The following is a 12,735-nucleotide window of genomic DNA, read 5'->3' on the forward strand; positions in this document are numbered from 1 at the left end:
GGTCCTCTTTTCAACCTGACCTCCAGCAGAAGAGCCAACTTCAACTATTTAGCACAACAGTGTTGGATAGCAAAGCCTGCTTGGTGGAGAATCAGGATTAATTTTTAATGGAAAGGGTGAAATTGAAAGAAACATTGTTCAGAATGTGGTCTAGGATGAGCTCTGCATTCATTCATCCAATTGTATTTACTAATAATAATAATAATAATAGTATTTGTTAAGCGCTTACTATGTGCCAAGCACTGTTCTAAGCGCTGGGGGAGATATTAGGTAATCAGGGTGTCCCACGTGGGGCTCACAGTATTCATCCCCAGTTTACAGATGAGGTAGCTGAGGCCAAGAGAAGTGAATTGACTTGCCCAATATTTGAGTGCTTACTGTGTGCAAAGCACTGTCCTAAGCACTTGGGAGAGTACAAAACGACAGCATAAGAGAGAGACAATTGGAAGTTTTGTTCATACTCGGTAGGAAACTTTGTATAAAATCTCCTAGGAAGGAAGATTTAGAAAGAGCTTTGTCAAGCTCACCTCTATTACTCCGGGAAAATGGAGTCAAAGGCTAGGGTATCTAATCTCTGAAAGAGTCACACACAAAGGCTCTCAGTGAGGAGATTGACTTTGAATGGCTCTGGCCACCATTAAGTCAGCCTTTGTTCAGTGGGCTTTGTGCAAAAAGCCTTTAGGACCAGAAGCTTTTGTTCCTGCTTTAGAAAAAGGAGGGCAAGCAACTGGCACCGCAGCTCTTAGCACAGGGCTCTGCACAGCAGCGCTTAATAAATACTGCTACTACCCCGAGAGCTGAGGATTTGCAATCCTTGAGAGCGGGCCAAACCCTGAGCTGAAGAGAAGGTGTGTTGTGTCACTGTTGCAGGCCCCCTCAAACATCCCTTCCACTTGGCAGGAGTCTCTTCTCCCTTTTTCGTTTTATGTTTCATAAACTTAGAAATTCTTTTTGGCCAGAGTATACTGCCTGCCCTTACAAACTGGAGCTGGGAGGAAAATCTGATGTGAACCATCTGTGATAGTGTACTCTCCCAAGCGCTTAATACAGTGCTCTGCACATAGTAAGCGGTGAATAAATTCCATCGATTGAGGCAGCAGCATCTTATGAGGCCCCAGGCCCACATCCAACAATTAAGCTTTTTGTATAGTGTTTTATTCTCAAAGAAGCTACATGGCATAATGGGTAGAGCAAAGGTCATGGGTTCTAACCCCAGCTCCGCCACTTGATTGCTGTGTTACCTTGGGCAAGTCACTTGACTTCTCTGTGCCTCAGTTACCTCATCGGTAAAATGGGGATTGAGTCTGTGAGCCCCATGTGTGGAGGGACTGTGTCCAACCCAATTTGCTTCTATCCATCCCAGCGGTTAGTACAGTGCCTGGCATAAAGTAAGCACTTAACAAATACCATTATTATTATTATTACCTGATTTTTGTCCTCACAGCAACCCTGGGAGGTCAGTAGAAAAGGGGGCATTATCCCCGTTTTGCAGGTGGTGAAAATGAGGTACAGAGAGGGAAGGTGACTTGCCCAAGGTGAGCGGCAGAGTCGAGGCAGAGTTCAAACTCAAACCCGGGTCCTCAGCTCTCGGACTGGCACGTTTCCAGTATGCCATGGGTGACAGGCTACACCCAGAAAATGCCAACTGCCCTAGCTCTCGTCCTCAGGACGACTTTTTGGTGAGCCTGCCCGGCCTTTGCCACATGTCTCCGGGGACGATATTTTTCCAGTGCTTCGGAGTCGGCAAGACCCAAAGGGGTCTCCTCCTCGGAGCCTTTCCCTTCCATTTGGAAAACCATGTGCATGTGCGTTGGAGGGGAAAGTCCATCTGTCTTGTTTCTGATTCATTTGCACTTACCTCATCCCATGGAGAGCTGTTTGATGTCCAAGCAGCCTTTTGACCCTTGGTTATACAAGTGCTTTAAGCCTTTTTTTTTCCTCGTAGAAACTGTTGGCTTGCCAAGATTACCCTTGATACTAGGCGCCAAATGCCTCCAATCAGAGCATGGAACGAGCTCTGGGGTTGATTTTTTCCGAAACAGAAAGCCCGGCCAGAAGGGCAGGGGCCAGGGATCATCGCGCAAATGCAGGTTTCACTCCGATTTGGCTAAAGATATATGTCTTTTCCCTCCTCCCGCTCCCTCCACAGCTTGGAGGGGGGGTGGGACCCTCTCATCTGGAATGTTTGTGGAAAGTTGGAGCTGGTTGGAGGGAGGGGCTGAGGCCGCGAGGGAGCCACATGTGCTGTTAGTCTGCAGTGCCTGACCAACCGGAAATCCAAATTTGTGATGCTGACCTCTTCCCATCAAATGTATCTTAATATTCTGCGCGGTCTTCCTGATTACTTTCTGTGGGCTGCAGCAATGCAAGTTTGCCGTCTATTTTCGGTTCACGCCCTGGGATGTTAGCCTCTTCGGTGATTCCTAAACTCTCCACTTCTCTTGCATGTTGTCAAAGCCTACTGTATGACCTTGTATGTCAGGATTAGAACTCAGGTCCTCTGGCTCCCAGGCCTATGCTCTAGCCCTTAGGCCGTACTTCTTTACATGCAAAGCCTATATTTATAGGATTTAGGGGGGAGGATAGGCTAAGAAACAGTGTACATAATAAGCGCTGAACAAATACCATTTACAATAAAAAGAGCAGTGTTCTAATTCCACTTCTTTGTTCCTCGATTCCTTCACCTGCAAAATGGGAATTCAAGACTTGTTCACCCTCTTCCTGAGACTGTGAGCCCCAAAAGGGAGCTGAGTATCTTGTATCTACCCCAGCGTTTAAGTACGGGGCTTGGCACATAGTGAACGTTTAACGAAAATCGTGATTATTACTTGGTCCTTCTGGAATGATTTATTTGGAAGTCTACCGCCTGCCCCTGACTGTTAGATGGTAGGGTTCACCTTTAAGAGTTGGGAAGTTTCAGCAGCAGTGAAGAAACCCTGAGGAAAAGTATTGAGAACAGGGTGTAGCAGCAGAAGCTTAAAGTTTAAAAGATAGTAAGGAAATCTGGGCTTAGTGGGAAAAACTGCTGGAAAGGGATGATTCGGATTTAAACAACAGCATTAAAATATGGCAGGCGGCTGAAGCTAACTCATTGTGCATGCAACTGATGGGAAACAACAATAAACAAGATTGGCAGAAGATAACTTTAAATTGGTGGAGGTGGTTCAAACAAGCAAGCTTGAAAACACTGGGCGGGTGGAAATGATATTGAATAGTAAAAAAATGTTGAGTCAACCACAGAAAACTGTTTTTGCTACAATGGCTGTTGCCATTTTTCATGGCTGAAGGACTACAAGAGTCAAAAAGAAGCATCAAGAACAACTGAATTGTCAGCAGCCAACAATGGGCAAGAGAGCCGACAAATTGGGATTTATTTATTGGATTTATTCATGGTACTTATTTATTTATGGTATTTATTTAATGTTACTCTGAACTCAGAGCTGGGGTAGATACAGGATAATCAGATCGGACACGGTCCCTGTCCCAGACATGATTATAGGAAATATAAAAAAGATGGGAAACAGCCTGGATCGGAGTATAGGTGGAACTGAAACTGAATTTTTGCTGGACCCCCAGGCTTGGAGAAAATGCACAACAGATTTATAAGAAGTTAAAAATTAAACCAGAAATACATGAACGTTTCAAAGTAAGAAATAATATTCCACCAACTGATTTTAAAAATATGCCAGTGGAATTTAAACATAAGAGATTGTGCAATGTATTTCTTAGGGAAATGAGTGAAATGAAGTGGCATAATGAAGTGAAAAAAAGGGAAATAAAGTGACAATTTGAGAATAACAAACCCTGCTGTTGTGCTTTTGTTTGATTTCCCCCCCATCACCACCCAGAGGTATTTGCTAAGCACTTATTACGTGCCAGGCACTATTACTAAGTGCTGAGGTTGATACAAGGTAATCGGGTTGGACACGGTCAATGGGGTTCACAATCTTACTTCCCATTTTACAGGTGGGGGGAACGGGGGCCCCAGAGAAGTGAAGTGACTTGCCCAAGACCACACAGCAGACAAGTGGCAGAGCCAGGATTAGAACCCAGGCCTTTGCTCTTTCCACCAGGCTGCACTGCTTCTTAGTCCCATGGAAAGATCACCCATCTCTTGGAATCAGGAGACCTGGGTTCTAATTCCAGTTCTTCAGGTAAGGTAAGGGAAAACCATGCTTAGGGTGAAATTTTCAGCAGGTGGTGCAGAAATAGATGAAAACAGAAGACAGAAAAAGGCACTTCCCAACACAACTGTTTCCTCTCCCCCTCCCCACAGCACCTGTATATACGTTTGTGCATATTTATTACTCTATTTTACTTCTACATATTTACTATTCTATTTATTTAATTTTGTTAATATGTTTTGTTTTGTTGTCTGTCTCCCCCTTCTAGACTGTGAGCCCGCTGTTGGGTAGGGACCGTCTCTATATGTTGCCAACTTGTACTTCCCAAGCGCTTAGTACAGTGCTCTGCACACAGTAAGCGCTCAATAAATACGATTGAATGAATGAATGAACTGTTCAAAAGTCAAGCCTTTCGGTTAGAAAAACCAGTGGACAAGTTTCATTTTGCTGGAAAGAACGTCAGGCCTGGCACTAGAAACAAAATATTTAAGGCCTTCTCCCCCCCGAGAAAGAAAAAGAAAAAAAGGTGCCATGGCTTTGGGGGACATAGCTTCGGGAAGGACTTAAGTAGTCACCAGGATGATTAAAAGAAGAAGAGGAGTAAGATTTAGGAATTCGGGAAACCGAAATCCTAGTGGCTGCTTTAAAACAAGCACTGTGCTTTCCAAGCCCTTAGTACAGCGCATCATATGCAGGAGGTGCTCAATAAATACCAGACAATTGCCACTGCTAAAGGTCAGAGGGGAGTCCAGATGCAGCCACATCTGGATCATGACTTCCTTCACGTCACTACTAGTTTGGGAAAAGCCTCAACCCAGTGGCTAAGCAGAAAACGCGGTCAAATTAATTCCGCTCTTGGCTAAAGCAGAAGATTCAGGAGAGGATCCCCAATGAAGCATGATTAAATTTACTGAATCTTCCCTGGGCAATTGGATGGTCACCAGCGGAGTTACCGTAAATCAGATCTAGACTTCCAAGAAATTTAGAAATCAAAGTAGGGAGGGAGGAAGGAGCAAAAGAAAATGGAAAGCAAAGCTGTGGTAAGGCAGACACTCGGGAAGGACTTAAGTAGTCAACCGGATGATTTCCTAGAGTATGAGTGATCAGCAGCAGGGCCTAGTGAATTAAAGCCCAGGCCTGAGAGTCCGGGGACCTGGGTTCTAATCCCACCTCTACCAATGGCTTGCTGTGTGACCTTGGGCAAGTCCTCTGTGCCTCTGTGCCTGGGCTCACAGTCTTCATTCCCATTTTACAGATGAGGTCACTGAGGCACAGAGGAGCCAAGTGACTTGTCCAAGGTCACCCGGCAGTAAAGTAATGAAGCCTGGATGAGAAACCAGATCCTTCTGACTCTCAGGCCAGTGGGTCTTTTCATTAGGCCACGCTGCTTCTCATAGACATGAAAATAAATTACAAACAAGAGATTAAGTAAGAGGATATCATCATCATCATCATCATCAATCGTATTTATTGAGCACTTACTGTGTGCAGAGCACTGTATTAAGCACTTGGGAAGAACACGTTGGCAACATATAGAGACATGGCTAGAACCCGGGCCTGGGGATCAGAAGGACCTGGGTTCTAATCCCGGCTTTGCCACTTGTCCGCTGTGTGACTTTAAGCAAGCCACTTCACTTCTCCAGGCCTCAGTGACCCCATCTGCAAAACGGGAATTAAGAATGTGAGCCCCATGTGGGGCGTGGACCGCCAATCTGATTAGCTTCAATCTCCCCCAGTGCTTAGTACAGTGCCTGGCACATAAGTGCTTAACGAATACCATAAATATCATAAAAAAAGCAAACCTCGAGACCATCCCGCATAAAGGGGGGAGGTGTGTGGTTACCTTACGTAATAAATAGTATAGGCTTTGACATGCAGAGAAGCAGCGTGGCTCAATGGAAAGAGCGTGGGCTTTGGAGTCAGAGGTCATGGGTTCAAATCCCACCTCTGCCACTTTCAGTCATTCATTCAATCATATTTACTGAGCACTTACTGTGTGCAGAGCACTGTACTAAGCGCTTGGGAAGTACAAGTCGGCAACATATAGAGACGGTCCCTACCCAACAACGGGCTCACAGTCTAGAAGGGGGAGACAGACAACAAAACAAAATCCTCTCATATGTTTGTAAGAATTTATTACTCTATTTTATTTGTGCATATTTATTCTATTTATTTTAGTTTGTTAATATGTTTTGTTTTGTTCCCTGTCTCCCCCTTCTAGACTGTGACCCCATTGTTGGGTAGGGACCGTCTGTATAGGTTGCCAACTTGGACTTCCCAAGCGCTCAGTTCAGTGCTCTGCACACGGTCAGCGCTCAATAAATACGATCGAATGAATGAATGAATGAATGAACAAAACACTTGTCAGCTGTGTGATTTGGGGCAAGTCACTTCACTTCTCTGGGCCTCAGTTCCCTCATCTGTAAAATGGGGGTGAGGACTGTGAGCCCCACATGGGACAACCTGATCACCTTGTAACCTCCCCAGCGCTCTGCACACAGTAAGCGCTTAATAAATGCCATGATCATCATCATGAGGCACAACTGCCCCTTTCCCTCAGTGAGCTCATCAGCTGCCAAGTCCTGTGAACAGCCTCACTGTGGACTTGCACTGCCATCTGTAGGAGTAATGGAGGTGAATTAGAAATGGAAAGTGTGGCCTAGTTGAAAAACCCCAGGCCTGGGACTCTGAAGACCTGGCTTCTAACGCCAGCTTTGGCCAATGGCTTGCTGCGTGACCTTGGACAAGTCACTGAACTTCTCTCTGCCTCAATTTCCTCAACCGTAAAATGAGGATTCAATACCCATTCATCCTCCTATGGAGTGTGAGCCTGGGACTCTGAAGACCTGGCTTCTAACGCCAGCTTTGGCCAATGGCTTGCTGCGTGACCTTGGACAAGTCACTGAACTTCTCTGTGCCTCAATTTCCTCAACCGTAAAATGAGGATTCAATACCCATTCATCCTCCTATGGAGTGTGAGCCTGGGACTCTGAAGACCTGGCTTCTAACGCCAGCTTTGGCCAATGGCTTGCTGTGTGACCTTGGACAAGTCATTGAACTTCTCTCTGCCTCAATTTCCTCAACCGTAAAATGAGGATTCAATACCCATTCATCCTCCTATGGAGTGTGAGCCTGGGACTCTGAAGACCTGGCTTCTAACGCCAGCTTTGGCCAATGGCTTGCTGCGTGACCTTGGACAAGTCACTGAACTTCTCTCTGCCTCAATTTCCTCAACCGTAAAATGAGGATTCAATACCCAGTCTCCCTCCTATGGAGTGTGAGCCCCGCTGCATCTGACCTATTAACATGCTGGACACACAGTAAGTGCTTAACAAATACCATAAAAGCCCGAGGATGTGGGTGTCTCTGTGTTATGTTAAACCTGCAGCGTGGCTTTGGGGAAAGAGCCCGGGCTTGGGAGTCAGAGGTCATGGGTTCAAATCCCGGCTCCTCCGCTTGTCAGCTGTGTGACTTTGGGCAAGTTACTTAACTTCTGTGTGCCTCAGTTACCTCATCTGTAAAATGGGGATTAAGATTGTGAGCACCACATGGGACACCCACTGTTGGGCAGGGACCGTCTCTGTATGTTGCCAACTTGTACTTCCCAAGCGCTTAGTACAGTTCTCTGCACACAGTAAGTGCTCAATAAATACTATTGATTGATTGATTGACAACCTGATCACCTTGTATCCTCCCCAGCGCTTAGAACAGTGCTTTGCACATAGTAAGCGCTTAACAAATACCAATATTATTATTATCATAATTATTATTATTATTCTCCCTCCTTCTAGACTGTGAGCCCCTTCTAGACTGTGAGCCCGCTGTTGGGTAGGGACTGTCTCTATATGTTGCCAACTTGTACTTCCCAAGCGCTTAGTACAGTGCTCTGCACACAGTAAGTGCTCAATAAATACGATTGATTGATTGCCAACTTGTACTTCCCAAGCACTTAGTACAGTGCTCTGCACACAGTAAGCGCTCAATAAATACGATTGATTGATTGATTGCCAACTTGTACTTCCCAAGCACTTAGTACAGTGCTCTGCACACAGTAAGTGCTCAATAAATACGATTGATTGATTGTAAGCCCCCTGTGGGAGTAGAACTGTGTCTGACCTGATTATCTTGTATCTACTCCAGCACTTACAGCAGGGCTTGACACAGAGTAAGTGCTTCATAAATACCATAAAAATAAACAAAAAAGATGTGATGTGTGCCAGAAATTGTAAATGCTAACTAGGAGGAATTCAGGGTAACATGGACCTTCATTGCTGGGGATTACATTGCCAAATTTACTTGTCTTTCCGATGAACACTCTTTGACCAGAGATTTAGGCCTATTCTCCTTGTAGTTAATATAATAATGTTTTGCTTTTTTCTTATAAAGATTATCAGTTGAAATCCTCTAGACTGTAAACTTGTTGGGAGCAGGGAACGTGTCAACAACTTCATTGTATTATACTCTCCCAAGTGCTTAGTCCAGTGTTCTGCACACAGTAAGTGCTCAATAAATACCTTTAATTGATTAAGTGAATATTTAGAAAATCACGCCTAAAGCTGTAGTTTTTTCTCAATAGTTGTTAAGTCTTTGTTTTATGAAAGTTGGTTTTCATTTGAAGTATTAGAACCCATGGGGGAAAAAAATAAGTATTTTAAGTATGAAACAGCAGCACATTTAAAAAAATACAAAGAATATCTCTTTACCATCTTTTGAGACGGGGATTCAAGGTTTTTTTCCCTGTCAACAGTCATTATACTTACCTAGAAATGGGACTTAATTAATGCATCATGTCATCAACTTGTACTTCCCAAGCGCTTAGTACAGTGCTCTGCACACAATAAGTGCTCAATAAATACGGATGAATGAATGAATGACAGAGCTCACTTCAATTCCTGGCTCCTGAATCTGGAAGTTTCTAGAGGCTCTTGTGTGTCGTTTTGCTCATCGAAGCTTTAAACAGCTTTTTCTTTGGAGGAGAAGTGCTCGCCATCTCTGAAAATCATTACTGAATGAAAATCAATAAACCTGTCATAGTAAAAAGATTCCTTGGGAATTTTCGTTACTACTGAGTGAACCATAATAATAATAATGATAATAATAACTGTGGGATTTGTTAAGTGCTTTAATATGAGCTAAGCAGTGTACTAAATGTTGGGGTAGATTCTGTGCAATTCATTCAATCGTATTTATTGAGCGCTTACTGTGGGCAGAGCACTAAGCAGTAGGGAAGTACGAATCGAAAATAATCCCTGAAAAATAAGCAATACTGATAATTGTGTTATCTTATATACTATCCAAGCACTGGGATAGATACACTGCGATATAGAGAAGTAGCATTAGTGGAAAGAGGACCTAGGTTCTAATCCAAGCTCCACCACATACCTTTTGAGTGACCTTGGGTGAGTCACTTCACTTCTCTGTGCCTCAGTTCCCGCATCTTCACAACGAAGATTCAATACCTGTTCTCTCTCCTACTTAGACTGTGAGCCCCATGTGGGAACCGATTGTCTTGTATCTACCCCAGTGCTTAGTACAGTGCTTGGCACATAGTAAGCACTTTACAAATATCACAATCATTATTATTACAATACAAACAGGTCAGATGCAGGCCCTGTCCCACAGAGGCGTCACGGTCTAATGGTCCGAATGGCAGGCTCTTCGTGACCAATTATTCCCTGAAAAAAAAAAATCAATAAATTGAGATATGTGCTGATAATGGAGGAAACAAGAAAAATCAGCTGAAAACGGAATGGAAAACTGGAATCTACTAACTTTATTATATTCTCCTAATTCCTTAGTAATAATAATAATAATGGCATTAATTAAGTACTTTCTGTGTGCAAAGCACTGTTCTAAGCGCTGGGGAGGTTACAAGGTGATCAGGTTGTCCCGCGGGGGGCTCAGAGTTTTAATCCCCATTTTTACAGATGAGGTAACTGAGGCCCAGAGAAGTGAAGTGACTTGCTCAAAGTCACACAGCTGACAGTTGGCAGAGCCGGAATTTGAACCCATGACCTCTGACTATAAAGCCCGGGCTCTTTCCACTGAGCCACGCTGCTTCTAGTACAGGGATGTGCATCCCCTCATTTCTCTCCTCCTCGGTTTGCCCTTTTCTCTTGGCTTTGTCCCCTCTCCTCGCAGCTGAATCCTGTTAATCATTAGATAGCACTCTGCTCAATGGCTGTGAGGAACCTGAGCTTTATTGCATTTATTGTGGCATCCATCAGTCAATCGTACTCACTGAGCCCTTACTGTATGCAGAGCACTGTACTAAGCGCTTCAGCATGGCTTAGTGGAAAGAGCCCAGGCTTGGGAGTCAGAGGTCGTGGGTTCTAATCTCGGCTTTGCCACTTTCATTTATTCATTCAATCGTATTTATTGAGCACTTACTGTGTGCAGAGCACTGTACTAAGCGCTTGGGAAGTACAAGTTGGCAACATATAGAGAGGTACCTACCCAACAACGGGCTCACAGCCTAGAGGGGGGAACTTGTCAGCTGTGTGACTTTGGGCAAATCACTTAACATCTCTGTGCCTCAGTTACCTCATCTGTAAAATGGGGATTAAGACTGTGAGCCCCATGAGGGACAACCTGATTATGTTATATCCCCCCCGCCCCCCCAGCACTTAGAACAGTAAGCGCTTAACAAATACCATCATCATTATTATTATTACAACACAACAGAGCTTTCAGTTGCTACATTCGGTCAGCAAAATGACACTTGCCTGATGTAGTGCGTAGTTTAACTGAATGAAATGTATAATTGCTCATTGCTTATCTGGTCCAGAGGTTCTGAGTTGCACCTGATTTGGTTTCTTTGGTTTGGTGTGTATTTGAGCTTGTTGTGGGCAGGGAATGTGTCTACCAGCTCTGCTATATTGTACTCACCCAAGCACTTAGCACAGTGCTCTGCACGCAGCAAGTGCTCACTAAATACCATTGATTGATTGCTTGGTCATTGGATTTTTTTTTAGCTCGGGAGGGTCCTCACTCTCACTCCAAGAGGATCTGTCCCCGAGAGATAGGAAATACCAAGCAGTTTTGAAATCTGTAGGTGAGCCCAGACCCTAGAACACTCTCTTGGTTTGCTTAATAGTGTTTGTTAAGCACTTACTATGTAAGTGGAGTAGATACAAACTAATCAGTTTGGATGTAGTTCCTGTCCCACATGGGGCTTACGGTCTAAATCAGAGGGAGGAGGATTTAATCCCGTGTTACATTTGAGGTAACTGAGGTACAGAGATGTTAAGCGACTTGCCCAAGGTCACACAGCACAGAAGTAGTGGAGCCACCATTAGAACCCTGGCCCTCCAACTCCCAAGCCTGTGTTTTTTTCCACTAGACCCCCCCACCTAGTTAGAAGAACCCTCAAGTGAGAGTGACTAGAGAAGCATCACTATTCCTGGATAAATCAAAACCAAGAGGGATCTTGGGTCCCAACTGGGTTATGGCCTGTTTGACAGAGGGGAAGGGATTTGCTTGGGTCTGTGGATACTGTAGCAAGTCGACCAGACAGTCAGTTTATCTGTCATTCAGTCAGAGGGTCAATCATCTATTTGCCAGTCAATCAGCCCATCTGTTAGTCAGCCAGTTCATCAGTCTGTCTGCCAATCAGTCCATCTGCCATTCAGTCAGCCAGTCAATCAGCCCATCTGTCAGTCAATCAGTCCATCTGTCAGTCCATCCATCAATCAGTCAGCAGTATTTATGGATGTGTGACAGTGCCACTGTTTGGCAGATGCAAGAAGGTTGGAAGGCCCACCCCAGTCATCTGAAATCATTTCTTCTCAAAGTGACTCCCGTTCAGATTTTCACCTCTGCTTAATCACTAGATGAACAAACCACCCCATCCACTCCCCGGCACTTCCCCACCAACCCACTCCAGTCTCTGCACCCCAAACTCCCCCCTTCCGTCCATTTCTCAGGTCCCCCCCATCCCCCCAATCCTCTACAGGCCTCCCATTCACTCTCCCCCACTCCCGGGAGCTTTTCTCTTCTTTATGCTTTTCTCATTTTCAATCAGCTGTGATGATCATCTGGTAATTGGTTGGAGGGAAAGCCAGTTTGTAGCTGGGGTTGAGAATCCTCTTGTGGAGAGTCAAGAGTTGCTTGACATATGGGGCCAGAAGATCTGTTCAGTTCCTGGTCCCCTCCCCGGAGCTAAGGATGGTAAGAAGTTAGGAGTGGGTAGATGGACTCTGAGCACACAGGAGAAGGCGGATGAAAGGAGGGGGAAGGATGGGATGGGAAAACAACACCGGGGTGACAATAGGCACGGGAGCTTCAGGGAGGGGAGGGTTAGGATTTGGATGGGGGAGGAGCAAAGTGGTGACAGGGAGAAGGTGAAGTTGTCTGATCACCAGCCAGGGTGAGGTGGACCACAGTGGCTTTGACTGGAAAGAAAATTTGCCAGGTGGTCGTGGGACCACTGGGGAAAGAAAACCCAAAGTTCACAGCCTGGAAGTTTCTCTGCTCTCAGGACCCTCTCCTCCTCCTTTGATGGCTGTTCCAGGGACTGTAATAATTGTGGTATTTGTTAAGCACTTACTATGTTCCTCTAAACACTGCACTAAGTACTGGGGTAGATACAAGATCATCAAGTTTCATATGG

This window comes from Tachyglossus aculeatus, chromosome 20, assembly GCF_015852505.1.
Source record: "Tachyglossus aculeatus isolate mTacAcu1 chromosome 20, mTacAcu1.pri, whole genome shotgun sequence".
NCBI classification, from domain to species: Eukaryota; Metazoa; Chordata; class Mammalia; order Monotremata; family Tachyglossidae; genus Tachyglossus; species Tachyglossus aculeatus.